Below are 18,516 nucleotides of genomic sequence, written 5' to 3'. Positions count from 1 at the left end.
ACGAGAGCTGTTTTCCATACTAGTAAGTTAATTGGCATTGATTATATTCTTTATTTACTGACACTTGTATCGATGTCAGACTGGCGTCAGTCTAACAGGCCTATGTCTATCTGAGCTATTTCACTTGCCCTTTTTGAATATTTACACCATATTAGCATTCTTCCAACCTTCTGGATTTTCTCAAATATTCCAAGATTTATTAAAAATTAACGTCAGTGCACCAGAGATCTCCTCAACCACCTCTTCAAGGGCTGTTGAATTCAAGTTATCTGGGCTTAGTGATTTTTAAAATATCTGCTGGAGAGGCAATCTCTGAGGGACCCTGATTCTAGAACCTTTGAGTCCTTAAAAATAAGAAAATAAATGTTTGTAAACCTCAAGGTAAATTCTGTGCCACTGGACATCACAGAGCACTGGTAGGGTGTGCTGCTTTTGGTGGCTAAGCCTAAACCAACATACTGTGCATTTTCACAATACAGGTCAGTTGCATCTTACACACATTTAACTTGCACAAATTCAACTATAGGTGGGGTGGGAGGGTGGGTGGGGCTTGAGCTTGCACGCGGCGCTGCCGCTTACCTGGAGGCCCATTATGGCAGTGACGGCCACTGCCTCCAAAACCTCCCGCTGTTGCCATGGAGCCGTGCCCGGAGCTGTGTGACTGACTGCCAGGCGGCAGCAGCAGTGTGGTGGTGGCTGGGCGGCATGCAGCCATCCCTACCACCACCACCCTGCGCTACGCTGCTGCCACCGGCCGCATAGCTCTAAGCATGGCACCATGTGCAAACTCAAGCCCCACCCCCCCTTACACCCTGATTTTCACCAATTTTCACCTTATGCAATTTTTTGCTTTACGCACTGACTTCAGCACCTAACCCCTGCATAAGATGCGACTGACCTGTACAAAATTTTTGATTGGCCTTTCAGTCACAAGGTGATGAACCAGAGACATCCAAAAATTAGTGCTTCAGATTATCATTATACAGCTATTCTCTATGCAGTCAGCAAGCTCATCATACAAGGGAATGGACGTTGTCTTTTAGCCAGACACAGGTGAAAGTCTTTTCTTGCTACCAGACTGTCAAGGAGATAATAGGAATCTACTGATTTTTCCCCCACACTAGGAACTCATTCAAAAATCAAAGGACAGATGCCTTCCGCAGTGCATAGTCAGGGTATTGGCAAGTTTCTCAGTGTTTTCCTTCTCTTATCAGCATGGCATCTATCATTCACAGAATGAATTTGAGCCACCTGTTTTCCTTACTGTGCTCCATCAGCTGTGGACAACCAGGGAAATGTTCCAGTGGTGTGTTTTTAGGATGGTAGAGAAAGGGATGAGTTTGTTGGCAGCTACTGTCAGATTATTTTAAGGGTGTACATATTCTCTGTTCTGAAGATACATGCAATAGAAATGCAGTAAATAAATCTTACTATTGTCCCACAACTGCAGAAGCTCAGCCCTTTTCCCCTGATCATCTTTCTAGAACTTCCTCCACGTAATCATAGCACAAGCACATTTGTTTCATAACTTTTGATTCATTTTCAACTTTTTGTTTCAATCCATTTGAACTACCTTCATGAAACCATGCCAGAATCAACACACTCTGAGGAAGTGAATTTAAGCCATATCCTCTCTGTCCTCCTGCCATTATTCTCTTATTTCCCTGTCACAGCTTTTTTTTAAAAGCTGTATTCACTTGGGGCTATTTTGGAGAACTCGGTGCTCTCCAGGCCTAAATCTAACCCATGTTTATCATCATCTGTTCCCTTAACTGCAGCTGCTCCTGTGATGGTCCTAAGTGATTTTCCACTTCCATATGATTGAAGAGCTAATCAACAGGAATAGCAATTTACAGCTCAATGATCCATCCTGGTTGATGTCCTAATCATCATGGGCATCAGCCTAAAATTATCATCTAAATTAGAGGATTATTGCTAATTATTGACAAGAACCCACCTAAGTCAAGGCACTGTGCTGGGGAAAAGCTGAATACATTCCTGGTGTGAGAGCTATCCTGCAGACTCAAGGCACACCACTGCAACATGCTGCTTGCAATTCTGATGGCCTGAAGTACCTTGCATGTCCCTGAGAGCTGCAAACCTATGCAGTGGTCACATGCTGTAGCTGGTAAGTCATCTCACCTTCAGCCTGTTAAGCACCTGAAGGATCTTCTTGAGTACTAGAAAGGATCCAGCTTTCCTGCTTGTGGTAGGGAAGAGGCTTCCCATAGCCTCTTCTCCTTTTGTGAACATGCCCAGCAGAGGGCAGTGTTTAGCCTTATTCATACACTTCCTGGTGATGCTGTACTGGGTTGGAAAATTATTTGTGCAGAAGGGCCACTTAAGGAGTTTTGGTGAGCTGTTGCAGGCTGAGTCATCACCTCCCTCCACCCCTCCCACCCCAGCCTGCAACAGCTCACCTAAACACCCTAAGTGGTAGATTACTAGACTGGCCCAGGACCCCCCTGGGCAGGGTGCACTTGGACAGGCGGATGGGATGGGGCCACGGCTGGGTGAGGAGCAGTGTCTGGGAGTGGGACAGGTGAGTCCAGGATTGCGGGGTAGTGACAGCTGCAGTCCAGGGCTCAGGGCAGAGCCAGGATCTGCCCCCAGCACAGGCCCATGCTGGCACCACCCTACAATCCCATCCCTGGCCCTGGCTGCCCGTCCCACTCCCAGATGCTGCTCGCTGCCCCAACCCATCCACCCACCCGAGTGCACCCTGCCTCCAGGGGTCCTGGGCCGGTCTCCATGGAAACCCTGCCTGTCAGCAACATCCAGACCCCCAGTGGTAGGTGCAGGGCAGATGGGCCAGAGTGCCCAAGCAGCAGGGCCTGGTTTGGCATTGGCAGCGACACTGACAGCAGCAGCCAGGAGACACAGCCACCAGAGCTGCCCAGAAGTGGAGTCCGGCCACTCATATAGCCCAAGCTCTACTGTGTGCCCCAGGGGCAGTGGGACCAGCCACACATAACACAGCCAAGGCTGCCCCCTATGTGTTGGCTGGGCAGGGCTGAGGGACCCACTGCAGGCTGGATAAAATCCTTTGGTAGCCTGAATCCAGCCTGCAGGCTGTGTTTTGCCCACCCTTGTCCTATGCTGTATGCCTTCACATCATTTTGAACCCTATGCCAGACGTTCTTTGACTTGTTGCTTTAATGTCAGCTCTGTGACTTGCTGCTGTTTAACTTCAACAGCATCAAATACTGACTGGTATAATACAGTATCTGTATCATCCCAGAAATCAATCAATAGGTGATTTTTGTGTATAATTATAGAAATCTTTAATTATTACCAAGCAAACTAAACACCTTTATTTATTTAGCTTCATAGATTTCTAGGGTCAGAAGGGACCTATTAGATAATCAAGTCCGACCCTGTGCTCTGTGCAGCAAAGAGTGCTGGGATCAAATTATACACTGCCCTTCCCCAGAAAGGTCCATGGAAGCTTATAATCAGAAAAAATTACTTATAAAAGCAGAATAAAATGTTAAGATATGATAGTGTAATAAAATAAGCCACTTTAAAGGTCAACTTTGTCATGTGTACAAGCACCCCTTGAAATAAGGTGCTTATCTACATACAAAGTTGGATGTATCATTGTAATTATTTATAATAGATCATTTTGTGAAAAACTTGAATGAATGGCAACTCACACAAGAATTCTGTTCACTTCATTGGGAGCAGAAGGGGGTACAGAATTTAGAAAGCAGGGCACAGGAGTAGCAAATGTCACTGAAGGGGTGGTTGCACCCTCTGCTCCCAGCCTTCTCTCTTCTACCCCCACCCTGGAAACAGCAGACTGTGCCACAGGAACAGCAGCTGAGCACTTTAAGTCATCAAAGCAGATAAGGATCCCCACTCTCCCCTCCCTGCCCATAGGCACACTCCCTCTTCCTCTCCTCCTTCCCCTCTTGTGGCTGCCACCAACCCCACTGTCCTTGGGGTACAAAGAGCTCCAGAATTGCCCCAGTCAAGCTGTGATGGGGCTGGGCTCAACCTGGGCGACACTGAGAGTAGAAGTACTGAAACAGAGAGCGTGTCTCTATATTGAAACGGAGATGAGTTGGGGCTGGAATATGCATTTCCAAAAATGTTGAGACTAAGCAGGTTTTGGCAGTCACATCCTCTTTCCATGCCTTAATTCCACCAATTAAAGAAGACGATAGTACTTTCCATTCATGTAGTGCTCTTAATTTCCACCGCTCTGCTGACCAGCACAGCATTAAAGTATATTGGGCCTGCAAGAGAGTCAAAATAGACTTCCAGGTGCCATGCCATAAATGTAAGAAGGTAACTTATGGGCTGGTATAATCAGTTACTACAGTACCCAAGGTAGTTCATTAGGGCTGAGGGCATAAACAGTGTTTTATAAATTACATTTGTCAATGGGGGTCAGCCCAAGCTTTTGCTTCCAAATTACTTTCAATTAGTTAGCTTTATAAAGGAGACAAATAAGTGTAAGATGTTCTTTTTGGCTATCCTGTGGGTCTGTACTTAAAGTTGTATCACTGATAAAATATGCAGCCATATCTTGCAAAATATAATAATTGCTGAGCTTTCTGAGATGCTTGCCCTTGAGTGAGCCATCTAAAGTAATTCAGATGCGTAATTTACACAAATCAAGTTAAGTGCTGTGTAAGTAATGACAAAATCTAGGCAGATGTAGGACTGCAACTAGCCTGAAAGATAAGAGCATCTACTTTATTGTCTGCAGCTGATCAGCTTCATCTTTCCTACCAGATTTTACAGAAACTAAGACAAAATAATTTCAAAAAAATGGAGAGAGCAGTGGAATAAGCCAGAGGACACCCCTTGTGTCCCAAGCACATACATGCACACACACACGTAGCAGATGCTCATTGCACACAAATTCAGCATATTCTTGTTCTCTGTTGCTGTTATATTGTGGTTTAACTGGACCTCTGTTTCCTGTGAAAGGAAGTTCTTCCGTGTGAAAGAGATGCATACAGATAAAATAATAAGGGATGAGGAAGAAAAGAATGCATCAAGAAAAATACAGCAGAGGTATATTCAGTCTGCTGTGTTACTAGCAGTCATTTGGTCTAGTGGGAATGTAAATGAGCCTACTATGTAATACTGCCTTTCATAGAAGATAAAGCAAGGATCAAAAAATCCCAAAGCATTCTTTTGTTCTACCTTTACTGAGTATGTCAATATTAATAAAATGTGGAGGAAGGAAGAGTCTGGTCCTGGACATGTGTCATGTTCATGGTAGCATAACTTGCCTTTATAGCAGCATAAACAAAAACAGACACTGACATATGGCCCTATAGTGACATAACCTATTAAAATTTAATACAGACTTACCCTAGAAAGAGAGTTAGAGACAAAATACAATAAAAATGTGTGTCTGCTTTTGTCCTGGGGATCTGATTGCTCAGTGCCAATAGGCTAGTACTAACTCCTGCACCATCTAGTGGCAAGGTGCTATACTGTAATATCACCTACAGTTGCACCTGCCCACAAAGTGTTGGTCATCTCTCCATTCCTGCCATTGGTGTGACACCAGTATTAATGTATTGTGTGCTCAAGCTCTAAGATTCATAGGCCACAGTGCAGCAGGATCTTAAAGCATGTACCTAACTTTAAGTGTATGAGATCATTCATGCACTTTGGCTAGGGACAGAAGTTACACACAAACTGGTTTAAGTAATCAGAAAATGGTTTAAACCTGTAACAGAACAGAAGCTCAGTGCACATAAACCAGTTTCAAAATGGCTGAAACCGGTGTGAGATAAACCTGGTTGAATGTAGTATCAGACTTAACTGATTTGGGTCAAACAAGTTTATGGCATTTCTGTTCCAGACCCCTTCCTGGTTTAAGTTAAATTAGAGTCCCTCAGCATCCCAGATGCTTTGCAGCCCTGAGCTGGGCTGGACTGTCTGCTCTAGAGAGCAGAGCTGTCCCAGCCCCTTTGATCCCTAGCTGGAGCACTATCACTACTCCAGCTGGCTGAGGAGTTGGAGTTGGAGACTGGAGGTACAGCAGTGTCTTCCTGGCTTCCCCCTGTCCCTCACCCCTCACCAATCGGTCCTCAGCAGGGTTCCCCCCCGCTGCCCATTGAACACTCCACTTTGCCTCAGAGTACTAGCCGGGGACAACACTCCTGTCTCTTGAGCAGTGAGCTGGGAAAAGCCTGGGACTTTCCAGGCCCGCTCCCCGCCCCCCCGGCCCGCCCTGTTCCGTCCAGCTCAGCACTGTAGAAGGGAAAGGATGGCTGCTCTATCGCCCCCCAGCTTCTAGCCTGAGCCATAGCAAGCATGTGCCTGCATTTCTGGAATTAAAAGGGAATGTCTATCCACTTCCAAATTGGTTCAAGCTATGCAGATTAGACTAACCTTCAAAGATTGAATCAATTCAGGCTCAGGCTTTTTGAATGTCTGTCCCTAGCCTTTATGTTAAGCATGTTTTTGTAATAAATAGAATTAGTGGCACAATCAGAACCAAGGAACATAGATAAAGCTACTGCAAATGTACAGTGCTATGTAAATGTTTCGGTTCACCAGGGTGATCTAATTTACTTAGCAAGTACATAGCAGAGGTGTAACAGGGCAGTTTTGTATCCTGAGCAACAATGGCTCCCAGCTGCTGGTGGAGGTAGTGTGGCCAGCCAGTGGTGGTGGCATGGCTGGCCAGCAGTGGGGACAACTGTTATTCCCTCATGCACACCCTATGAAGATGTCTGAGGCTGCCTCCTTGGTTGCCCGCCTTAGTTATACTACCAGTACATACATAGATACCATGGTCATAGGCAACAGAGCAAATCCTCAAATAGCCAGGTAAACAAACCGTCATAGAGTCATAGATGTTAGGGTCGAAAGGGACCTCAATAGATCATCGAGTCCGACCCCCTGCATAGGCAGGAAAGAGTGCTGGGTCTAGATGACCCCAGCTAGATGCCTATCTAACCTCCTCTTGAAGACCCCCAGGGTAGGGGAGAGCACCACCTCCCTTGGGAGCCCGTTCCAGACCTTGGCCACTCGAACTGTGAAGAAGTTCTTCCTAATGTCCAATCTAAATCTGCTCTCTACTAGCTTGTGACCATTATTTCTTGTAACCCCCAGGGGGCGCCTTGGTGAATAAAACCTCACCAATTCCCTTCTGTGCCCCCGCGATGAACTTATAGGCAGCCACAAGGTCACCTCTCAACCTTCTCTTGTGGAGGCTGAAAAGGTCCAGGTGCCCTAGTTGCTCCTCATAGGGCTTGGTCTGCAAGCCCTTAACCATACGAGTGGCCCTTCTCTGGACCCTCTCCAGGTTATCCACATCTCTCTTGAAGTATGACGCCCAAAATTGAACGCAATATTCCAACTGCGGTCTGACCAGCACCCGATAGAGGGGTAGTATCACCTCCTTGGATCTGTTCATCATGCATCTGCTGATGCACGATAAAGTGCCATTAGTTTTTCTGATGGCTTCGTCACACTGACGACTCATGTTCATCTTGGAGTCCACTAGGACTCCAAGATCCCTTTCTGCTTCTGTTCCACCAAGCAGGTCATTTCCTAGGCAGTAGGTATGCTGGACATTTTTCCTCCCTATCAATTTTAGAAAAAAATCCAAAAATGGAACACAAAGTAAACACAATTTTTTTCTATTCTTAAAGAAAAGATGGTCAATATAGCGATATCTTTGCATACTTTGTAGGCATGCAAATTAGCACATTAGAACTTTTAAAGGAAGTTGAAGGATTTCTTGCTGGAAAATTCAGGTGACCAAAAACAAGTATATGTAAATGAGGAACATTTTTCATTTGTGTAATTACTATTAGAATATAATATATTTTTTAAAAAGTTATTACTACCTGTGCTTTGCATAAAATCATAGGCAACACATGGGAGGAGGCACAGGAGGCACGTGGCCCCTCAGACTTGTGTGCCGGCAGCAGGGCACAGTGCTGCAGCCTGGCTGGAGCTGGGGCCTGGCAGCAGTGGGGGCAGCAGCACAAAGCTTGCCCCCTCTTCCCCCAGTCAACAGTTACACATCATTTATGCATAAAATGCTAACATAAATTCCTATTTTTGTTTGCTTGAAGTTCACAAGTTGGAATATTACCAATAGTCATTTCTTGACTTTCGTGAGCCTGCATAATATGCCTAAAGTGAATCAGCTGTATTGCACTAAAGGGACCAGACCCTTAAAGTCACCTCCCTTGAAAATGTTAAGTATTGTTTGCACAGTTACAGATTTTTTTGAGGTATACAAAATTGGAATTGGAATCTGACTTTTAAAAATGGAAGTGTAGTCCCCTTTCTGTCTTTCCCCTCCATACTCACAAAGACAATGCTCAGAAAGATAGACACCTCTCCAACCATTCAGCGTGATATAACCAACCTGAACACTGATAGTACCATATTTCTAAAATCCAAGAAATATCTACATTTACCAGTGTGTGAAAACAAAAGTCCCAATTAAAGGAATCTTAATAATTCAGGACAAATCTCCATAGCTCTGAATACCAAACTGTTTTATTGGTATCTTTCTCAAGTATAAACAAACTATGTTGATTTCACCAGAATCAACATTTGACCTACTAATTTTCTGTGGTGTCAGTGTTTTTCAGCCCTTGTTGTTTTAGGTGTTTTCTGTATAATGACCGTACTGTGCCTGTCAGCAACACCGTCTAGTATGCTGCACTATTCCACATAGGCTACCTCCTCTGAAAAGCCAACAGAATTGCCTATGAGGCACCAAAAAGATAATTAGTTCTGTTACTCAGCAGTGCTAATAAGTCTGCTCAAAGCACCACATGAACAGTAACACTGCCTATAGTTAAGGAAGCAAGCCCCTTAACCTGACATACCTGGCATCTGCCAGGTATGGTAATTTTGCTATGCAGACATGGCCTACCTATGCTAGTTAGCCACTCCCATACTATTAGACTGTTCATCTTGTATTTGAAGGTAAGGTCACTGTGCAAATGAAGTTTACAATGTAGGCAGGTTCTTAGAAAGCTAAAGTAGTGGGCTTCTTCTTTTCCTTCAGGTTTGCCATATCCATCAGCCTCTCATTGGCCATTTCCACACTCAAAACAAAAGGCGTTGTGTCATTCTCTACTGAAGTCAATGGAATCCTTTAGAGCAATGATTCTCAACCAGGGTGCTGCAGCACCCTGGGGTGCCTTGAGATCTTTTCAAAGGTGCCATGGGGTACCACACAATCTTAGCACTGTTAAGTGTGTACATAATTCACAAGATAATGCCAGAGATTTCATAGTAGTCCACAGTGTTAGAACCATTCTGCCCCATCGTGGTCTTTCTGAGTTTTTTGCTACAGAAGAATTGCTCCAGTATTTTTGTACTGTCAAAAAATGAGTGAAAACTAAAATGTGGCATTTTCCAAGGGGTGTCTTAAGTCTAAAAAGGGATGCGTCAAACCTAAAAAAGTTTGAGAACCACTGAGTTAGGGGATTCTTCAGACATTAGTCCTCTATTTATACATCACAAATCTTTATGGATGAAAAAGCAATATTCTGCAAGCTTAGGCTGTATCTAGCACTATGTGGGTTGCTGTCTCTTGAGCTGTGGTGCAGCCCTATGGCAGCCAGGCTCACAAGTATAAATGCAGCTCAGGTGACAGAATTTTATATCACCAAAGCTACACTAGCTCCCCTGAACGATGCCTCCTGCTGACAGAGCTCTATTCACACTACAGCAGGGGTGGGCAAAATGTGGCCCGTGGGCTGGATGCAGTCTGCCAAGCCATTCTATCTGGCCTATGGAGCCCCCCAAAATTTAGAAAATTAATATTTAACTGCCCCTGGCTGCCTGTCATGCAGCCCTCAATGGCTTGCCAAAACTCAGTAAGCAGCCCTCCGCCCAAAATAATTGCCCATCCCTGCACTAGAGGCTGCCTACTGCTGGCAGAGCTACATTGGTTGTGGGACAAGACCTTTTCATACCTCATGGCCAACATAACTCTCCAAAGTGTTAAAAAAGGGGGTGGGAGCTGTAAATTACTTAGGTTATTTTCATGCATATTACTTCTGATGCTAAGTACTTCTGGGTCTGAGCAGATCAACAGATCCGAAGACTTCTTGTTGGAAACGGAGATTATTTATCACTACTATATTTTGCTTCCCTATGAGAAGAAACATCCAATCACCAAATGACGGTACTGGTGATTAATTTCTCCCATTAATGCAGTAAATAGAGGATGCAAAAGAAAACTGCCTTTGGCTTGTCTCAAAGGATTCCCTGTGGTCCTGAGGGAAACAAAAACAGATGTCTATACTATTAGCTTTTTAAAGTTTAACTACTTTCAGTACATAAGCTTTACAAGAGTCTGCTAAGAACATAAAGCAAGCAAGTCTGTAAGTCATGGTCTGGTTGTTCTAACCAAGAAAACTGTATGTAAATATATCTGGTGAAGCCCTCACAGCTATGTGTCTCTTAATGTGTGTAGTTTTAGCAGCATAATCTATGTTTATTACATGCAATAAAACTAAATTAAAGAATATTATGTTTGTAACATGAAGTACTCTGAAGATGAGAAGTATCAGAGTTAAGGTTGCCCATGCAATTTTGATGCATTTCCCTTGCGGTATGGACAGAGTAAATTTGGATATATTTCAAAAGGGGAATGTTTCAAAAGGGCAGCAGCTGTTACATGATAATTGTTAGTTGTAGACAAGCCAGGAATGATACAAATGTAGCAGAAACCTCCAAGTTTGGAGCTTTCAAGGCAAGTTCAAGAAGCTGCAGGCCTTTCTCAAACTTTTAGCCCCCACATATCAACAGTCTTTATAGCTATACTAGTTCCTCTTGTGAACCCTCATATAACCTAAATGATTATCAGAAAGTTAATTTAGCCTCTTGAAGTGGACTTTTCATTATTTCATTATTTCCCACATCACAGATGCACAAAACATGCCTCATGAACTGGTTGTCTTCCCAAATATTAAAGCACCAGCAGATGCAGGGAACCCAAGCCCTCCAGTTCCATCAGGCTGCAGCCCAGAGATCTGGCTGGCTGTTCAATTACTCTTCACAGCCTATTCTAAATTGCTGCTTAGCACTTCTCACTCCTTGGACCCTTCGTACACATGACTCCCTGGATGTATGTCTCTCCTCTGTAACACATTCAGTTCTGCACAGATCTCTGATCTCATAGGTTTACCAGTTTCTTGGCCTTCACCACTCTATAGTCTGGGCTCACCACTGCAACCTGCCACTCTGCAGTGTCCCTACCCTTCCTATTTGGCTTAGAGCCCATGCCTGTGTGCCTGTGGCTACACTCACACCAACACCCATTTGAAACCTGCCTTGTTTTCCCCAGTGTGCTCTTTATATAGCTCTGCAAGTGGACAGAGCAGGAAATAAGCAGCCTCTCTCACTCATAACGGGACTTGCACCTTCTTAATTCTAGCCCTCACTGTAGAGTCACCGGGCCCTGCCATACCCACATATACACAAGCCTTAGATGTACAGTACTTATCTCTGCTACTTGAGCTAACAGAGTACCTGATAGCATTAATAGGTTCTCGTCCTTGAGGTAAACCAGCACTACAGGGAGAAGAGATGCACATTTCTGTCATTGAGTTTCACACTTTATGGATAAACAGGAGGAAACAAGCATGAAAAAGAAGTAGTAAATGGAAATTTGGAATACCAGGACAGTAAGAGAGAGAGAGAAGAGTACACAACTGTCAGACTAGCTAATTAGGTAAGAATAACAACACAGACATCAAAATGTCTGCTTCTGTCCAGTTTGATCAAAAATAACCTAATTTTAGCTCCTTTTGCAGGCAGTCTTATAATGACCAAAAAAATACATCTGGCTGCTATGTAATTTTGGAAGTAAAATACAGGTATAATGCCCTGTAGTAGAGAGCAGGAGGGAATGAACTGTAGTTCCAGAGACAATGATATTTAGTCACTGGTCTTCCATTGTGTCAGTATTTCTGTGCACTAAAGAATTTTTTTTTTTGTTAAATAAAGCTTAATACTACAGTCCTTTAGGTTAACTGCAGTTCATCCATTTCAGAGAGCCAAGAAAATAAACCTTGATGTTCAGAATCCTGATGTGTTTGTGATAGTGAAAAAGTATTTATATGTGTATAAAATGTGCTGTATGTGATAATTTTATATTGGTTTATATCTGGTTAGAGAATGTTTGAAACTGGCAATCATGGATAGGAGATTTTGCCTGTACATCCAAAGAGTAGAAGAGCCTGCTTATGTAGGTCTCAAAAAGGGAAAAACTTGATTTAATAGACTGAGCATTCCAGAAAATGAACCTTATTCTCAAAGATGTAACGGCAGCAGTTCTAAGGACTGAATGCCTCTGGGTATTACTAATGCACTACAGCTTTTTTCTGTAGGCCACCATATAAATTCTGCCCAGTTCAGCAAGGTCTCAAGCTGGTCCTCATCCAAGTAAGGTTTAAGAAATGCACTCTTGTTCTAGATTTTAAACTCTTGATGACATGGTTTGTGTCTGTATAGGCTCACACAATCATTGCATTTGGGGGGGACCACCATATCAGCTAGAGATTTGCAAGAGTTAGCAATGCTATCCTTATCTAATACATTTTGTGGCAGGCAAGGAGAATTGAAAAATTAGACAACAGAGCTAAAAACAAAATATACACTTATTTAGGTATCTTGATTGGAGGGGAAGTGGGTGAGCTTTCGGACTGACAAGGCTGAAATGAGGCATAGGGAACCCAAAGGAAAGTTAGTATACCATAAGCTAAGATAGCAAATTGTTATTTTATGTGACTTAGGATAAATCTCAGAAAGAAAGAAGCCTTAAGAAGTTTTCTTAAAGTTCCATTCCTAGACAGGCTGAAATAGTATTTATTATAGCACCGTGATAGACAGCTATGGCAATATCGAACTGTCTTGAGACAAATACTCTGTATTTGAGACAAATTTCAAAATACTCCTAGAGTCTGGAATTTGCTTGCCAGTTCCTAAAGAACTGAAATGACATTTACTTGACAAGACAGAGGAGCTCATAGTTTCAAGAGCATAAGGGACCATGAGCTCACCTAGCCTGACTTCAACTATATTCACAATCCATTAGATATCACTTGAGTGCCCTTATGTAAAGTCCAAGGACTTTAGTTATAAAGTTCCTCAAGAGACAGCACCTGTGGTGCACAATGTAGAATAGGAAAGATCAAGGTGTTCCCAAGCCTGAAGCTCTCAAAATGGCAGGGAATTGATTAGGTGTGATATGCTCAGATGATCCCCCACAGGCTTCATATTAGCAACTGCCCAAATCCTCTGACACAGGGAAACACATTCTTTCCTGACCTCAAATCTGACAATCATTATGACCCTCTGCACGTCAGCAAGACACCAGCCAGGCAAGTAAAAAGAATGCTTCACTATATACCACAGCCCTGCTCCATCTTTTTTTGCAGCTGTGCCCAATCTCTGATGTTTCAGTGAAAGTTGGGGAAACAGCTCACGGTTCATCAACCCAGAATACATCAAACCCAGGGTTGTCAAATTCACGGCCACTGCAGTGGCAATATGACAAGAGGCCATGGGCCAGGTGGTGCTTGCAGTGGAAGAAGTGGTACGAGTGGTGGTAGGCCAAGCAGCCAAGCTCAGTCCCCTGCTGCCACTGGCTATGCCCACAACTTGCCATGCCCCCAAAACCTCTTGCCCACCAGTCTCCCAGTGGGACATGTGTTTAACACTCCTGATCTAACCAGTTGGCATTAGGGAAAATAATCCTTTCTGATTCCTTCATGCAAGCAGTCAAAGCCATGCAGCATGAGAAATTACTAATAGTCACCATTGTGATTCAAAGCTGCAAGTGTAAGGAGCATGCTGAAGACAATGCAAAGAATCTTGTCCTCCCCATGGCCATAGAAGAGAGGGGTGAATAGGAAGCTTCTCAGGACCTTGTCACACCTTCACCTGCAGAACTTGCAAATCATTGGAATGTAGTGACCTATTAAAGTTCCTGACACTATTAACATTAGTATAGGTCAGGAGATAAGCCTTGCCTGAAAGGAACAATTGTGCAATGCTGTAAGGGAAGTTAACATGTGCTAAGCTGGTTGAACATGCATCTGCTTACATTTTAACTGTACTTATTATGTGTTAAATTTAACAGGTAACCCACCCTCGGTTTCTAAACTATGATGAACATTCAGCTTGACCTCTGTACACGCAATCCCAAACACTGCTGTCAGAAGTTGGATTAAAACTTTTTTTTTTTAAGATAATTTTATTTAAAAAACTTCAAGTGCTGTTAAGTCTACCCTCTCAAGGCAAGCTGTTATCATGTTAAGTTCCCCTCACAGCTAGGAAATTGCACCTTAGTTAAAGGCTGAATTCACCTAACTTCAACTTCTAGCCACTGGACCTCAGTTTGTTTTTTGAAATGGATGGAAAAGAGGACCTTTCCATTATCAGGTCTCTTTTTCCATATGTAAGTACCTATAGGTGGTGATCAAGTCATCCATCATCTTTGGTTTAGTAAGATGAATAAGCTGAGTCCCCTTAAGCCTCACATCATAAGGCTTGCTTCCAATCCTTTCTCCAGTATTTCCACATCCTTCCTGAAGTGTGAACACAGCAGTGTTACCAGTGCCATGTACACAAGCAAGTTCACAACTTTACTTCTGTCTTTTGTTTTCCTTCTTACACACCCAAGGATCACGTTAGTCCATTTTTCCACAGCAAGATGCAGAGAGCAAAGGTTGATGTAGTGATCTTTGATCAGCAGTATAACAATGTGGCTGGGCGCTGGGGGAAGCTGTTACACACAGGGGTAATGGAGACTTCTGGTTGCTGCTGCAACTGCAATCTCACAGCTGCAATTTTTTTTGCCTCCCACCCGGGGCGGTTTTTCCTTTCCTCACCCTAGCTGCACCACTGCCTTTGATGTCTGCCTCTGAATCACTGCTTTCTAAAACAGTGTTTCATATTCCATATGTATTTCTTTGCATTTGGTTGTATAAAAATGAATTTACTGGATGGTGACCATTGAAATGGGTGATTCTGATCACTCAGAAACAGAAATTGGCTCTCCTTATCATTAACTTCTAGGCTTTGAGTCATATGAAAACTTTACTAGCACATATTTTGTCATTGTGTGATAGATAAAAATATTAAATTACGTTGCACAAGGATGCAGTTCCCTGGAGGAACCAGTAGAAACAGCCCTGCTCATTTGTGTCTTTTCACTAAGAACTCATTTTTAAGATCTGTCACTGAGACAAGTTTTGATCCATTTTATGTGTGCCTAGATAAGCTCCGGATAATGTGATTCTTTAAAAAACAAACAAAATGTAATGCAGAACTATATCAAATGCCTTGGAAAAAAATCAAGCTGAGTGATTATCCACAAAGAAGGCAGATCTAAACAGCTACTTCATAAACAAATTAAACTGCAGCTAGACACCTAATAAGGATTATCAGGATAAGCAAGAGGGCAAAGTGAGGGATAAGATAACAAAGGAGACAATCAAGAGAGCTTTTGATAGGTCTGAATGAATTCAAATCAGCAGGGCCAGATGAACTTCACCCTAAGGTAGTGAAGGGACTGGCAGAGGAGGTCTTGGAGCCCTTTGCATTGATCTTCAAGAAGATCAATGCCAAGCGGGAGATGGCCCAAGTGTCAGAGAACTGGAAAAGAGCCAACATAGTGCCCCTAGGCAAAAAAGGAGGACCTGGGGAACTGAAGACTGTTTCACCACACTTCAATACCTGGGAAGCTGCTGAAGCATATCTCAAAGAAGGCTATTTGTAATCATCTGAAGGAGGAAAGCCTGATCACAAGCAGCCAGCATGGTTTTATGAAAAACAAATTGTGTCAAACAAACTTGATCTCCTCCTTTAACAAAGTACTTGGGTGGGTGAAGGGATTGCTGTGGATACAGTGCAGTGGTCACCAACCAGTGGTAGATCTCGATCCACCAGTAGATCTTAGAGCCTCTTGCGGTAGATCTCGGAACCTCTTCGAGTTGATCCAAGGCTGGGGTGTGGGGCTGAATGCCTGTGCGCATGCACCACATGTGCCCCAGCCCAGCAGGTCACTCCATGGGGGAGGGAACAGGTGGGGGGTAGATCAAGGTCCCTGTGGTGAGGGACAGTGCCGCAGAGGCAGAAGCAGGGGTAAGTTGAGTGGGGCCCCAGCTGGGTGGGACTTACCTGCTAGGTAGGCGTGCCCCCAAATAATTTTGTCTCCCTCTGCCTCGATCTGCTACCCCCATCACTTCCCACAGACTTACCTGCTGGGTGGAGGGCGAGGCTGGTGGGAGTGCACAGTAGATTTTGGGTTGCTTTTAAATGCCAAAGATGATTTCCTACTTTAAAAGGTTGGAGACCACTGATATAGTGTATCTGGATTTCAACAAAGCTTTTCACAAAGTCCCACACAAGCTTCTCATAAGGAAACTGGAGAAATGTAGGCTGGATAAAACTGCTATAAGGTGGATAGATAACTTACATGATAACCACAAGCAATGGGTAATTATTAATCATCCATGTCAGAATGGCAGGAGGTTTCAAGTGCATACCCACAGGGGTCTGTCCTGGGTCCAATGCTGTTCGATGTGTTTATTAATGATTTGGATGCTGGCAATGAAAGCTTCTTGAGCAAGTTTGAGGACAACATGAAACTGGGAAGGATTGCAAACATGTTGGAGGATGCAAATCAAATCAGAAGGATCTCAACAGATTAGAAAATTGGTCTAGAGCTAACAGTATGAAGTTCAGTGTGGACAAATGCAAGGTACTCCACCTCAGGAAGAATAATCAAAAACACAAATACAAAATGGGTGACACCTGACCAGATGACAGCACTATGGAAGTCTTGGGAATCTTGGTAGATCAAAGACTCAGTATGAGCCGGCAGTGTGATGCAGCTACACAAAAACTGAACGAAGTTTTGGGGTGCATCAATAGAAGTATTAGGAGCAAGACATGGGAGGTGAAAGTGCCTCTCCAAGGTCATGGAGAAGTGATGATTGTGAAGCTTATGCTGAGCTGGGCCTACTCACAAAAGTTAAAGTACAAAATATTGATGACAATTGCATAGTTGTTGCCAAAACGGCTAGTTTCGTTCCCCTGGAGGCTTGTTCAATTACCCTCAAGGAAAGAGTCACACATACATACAGGCTGGGTCCATCTAGATTTATTGTTTGCAAATAGTTCGAGGAGCAGAGAGCTCAAATCAGGGCCGACGATGAGTCCGGCCTGGAATCACATTTTTATAGCTTACATTCAACAGAGTCTTGACGTACTAGAAGTTTATTGGCTGCAGTACCAGTTCCTAATTGTGACGTCTTATCTTGTAGGCTGTACTTAACTAGTTATTGGTTAATGTGACTTATCAGGGTTAGTACGTGCGCACTCAAAGGTAGAATTGCAGCATGCTCAGAAGAAAAGAGCAATTTTAACAAAGTTAGTTAAACTTTAGTAACTTCTTATCTTAACGTAACCTTAAGGCACTGGACAGAGATGATTTCAAAATGCAAGGCAAGCAGTAAGAACCACAGCTTGGACATTAGACCTCCTGATCTTTACACAAAAGGGTCATAAGACACTTCTATCATATGGCTGTTGCTCAAGCATTACTGCAAAATTATGGGGGCTAACGTCTTTTTACTACATAGTGAAAGAGGATGTAGGTTTGCAGCTGGACCTTCTGAAAAGAAATAATGAGGCATCACTTCCAGCTTATATTACCATACCTAAGATGATTTTAAGTAGGCTTCTATGTGGCTGCTATGTGATTGTGTGAAGTGTCTGTTAGGGCTGTGTGAAATTTCAGCAGCCGTTTCATTTCAGAGGTGTTTCATCCTGTTTCAGCACCCAAAACACCGAATCCAAATTGAAATGGAAGGCTCCGAAACATCTTCAAAACAAAATGAAACCATCCAAAAAGTTTCAGAAATGTTTTGAATGTTTCGGAGGCGCCCCCTGGGAATAGTCTGGCACAGCCCTGCAGCCCTCCATTTAAAGTGCCAGGAGGCTGGGGCCAGGTGGGGGATGGGGCCGGGCAGGGCAGCCATGGGGGCTTCTCCCACAGCTCCCCCTGCTGGGGCAGAGGCAGGCACAGCTGGAGAAGCCATGAGAGAAACCCCCATAGCTGCCCTGCCTGGCCCCATCCCCTGCCCAGCTCCAGCACTTTAAAAAAAAAAAAAAAGCCCTACACTCACTGGCAGTAGCAGCAGTGATCAGGGCCTCTGAGGGCTCATGACAGAACACACACCCCCACCCCCGCTTGGCACCCGCATGGCAGCTGTTGCATCATGTGGGTGCAGCATGGCTCGGCAGGGTGCTGTGCACTGTCTGGGAGCTGGGGCTACTGGGGCTGAGCAGTGCTGGGCTCTGGCTGACTGGTGGAGCCGCCCCAGCTCCCAGACAGCACAAGGCACCCTGCCAAGCCATTCTGCACCCACACAATGCAACAGTTGCCACGTGGATGCCAAGCAGGGGGGCAATCCCTGCTGCCCCCCACTGCCTCATGCTGTGTCGGGGGGGTGGGGGGGTCTGCCACAAGCCTTCAGAGGCCCCAAT

This window comes from Alligator mississippiensis, chromosome 1 (genome assembly GCF_030867095.1).
Source record: "Alligator mississippiensis isolate rAllMis1 chromosome 1, rAllMis1, whole genome shotgun sequence".
NCBI classification, from domain to species: Eukaryota; Metazoa; Chordata; order Crocodylia; family Alligatoridae; genus Alligator; species Alligator mississippiensis.
The sequence above is the reverse complement of the archived record's forward strand: the minus strand, read 5'-3'. Positions refer to the sequence as shown.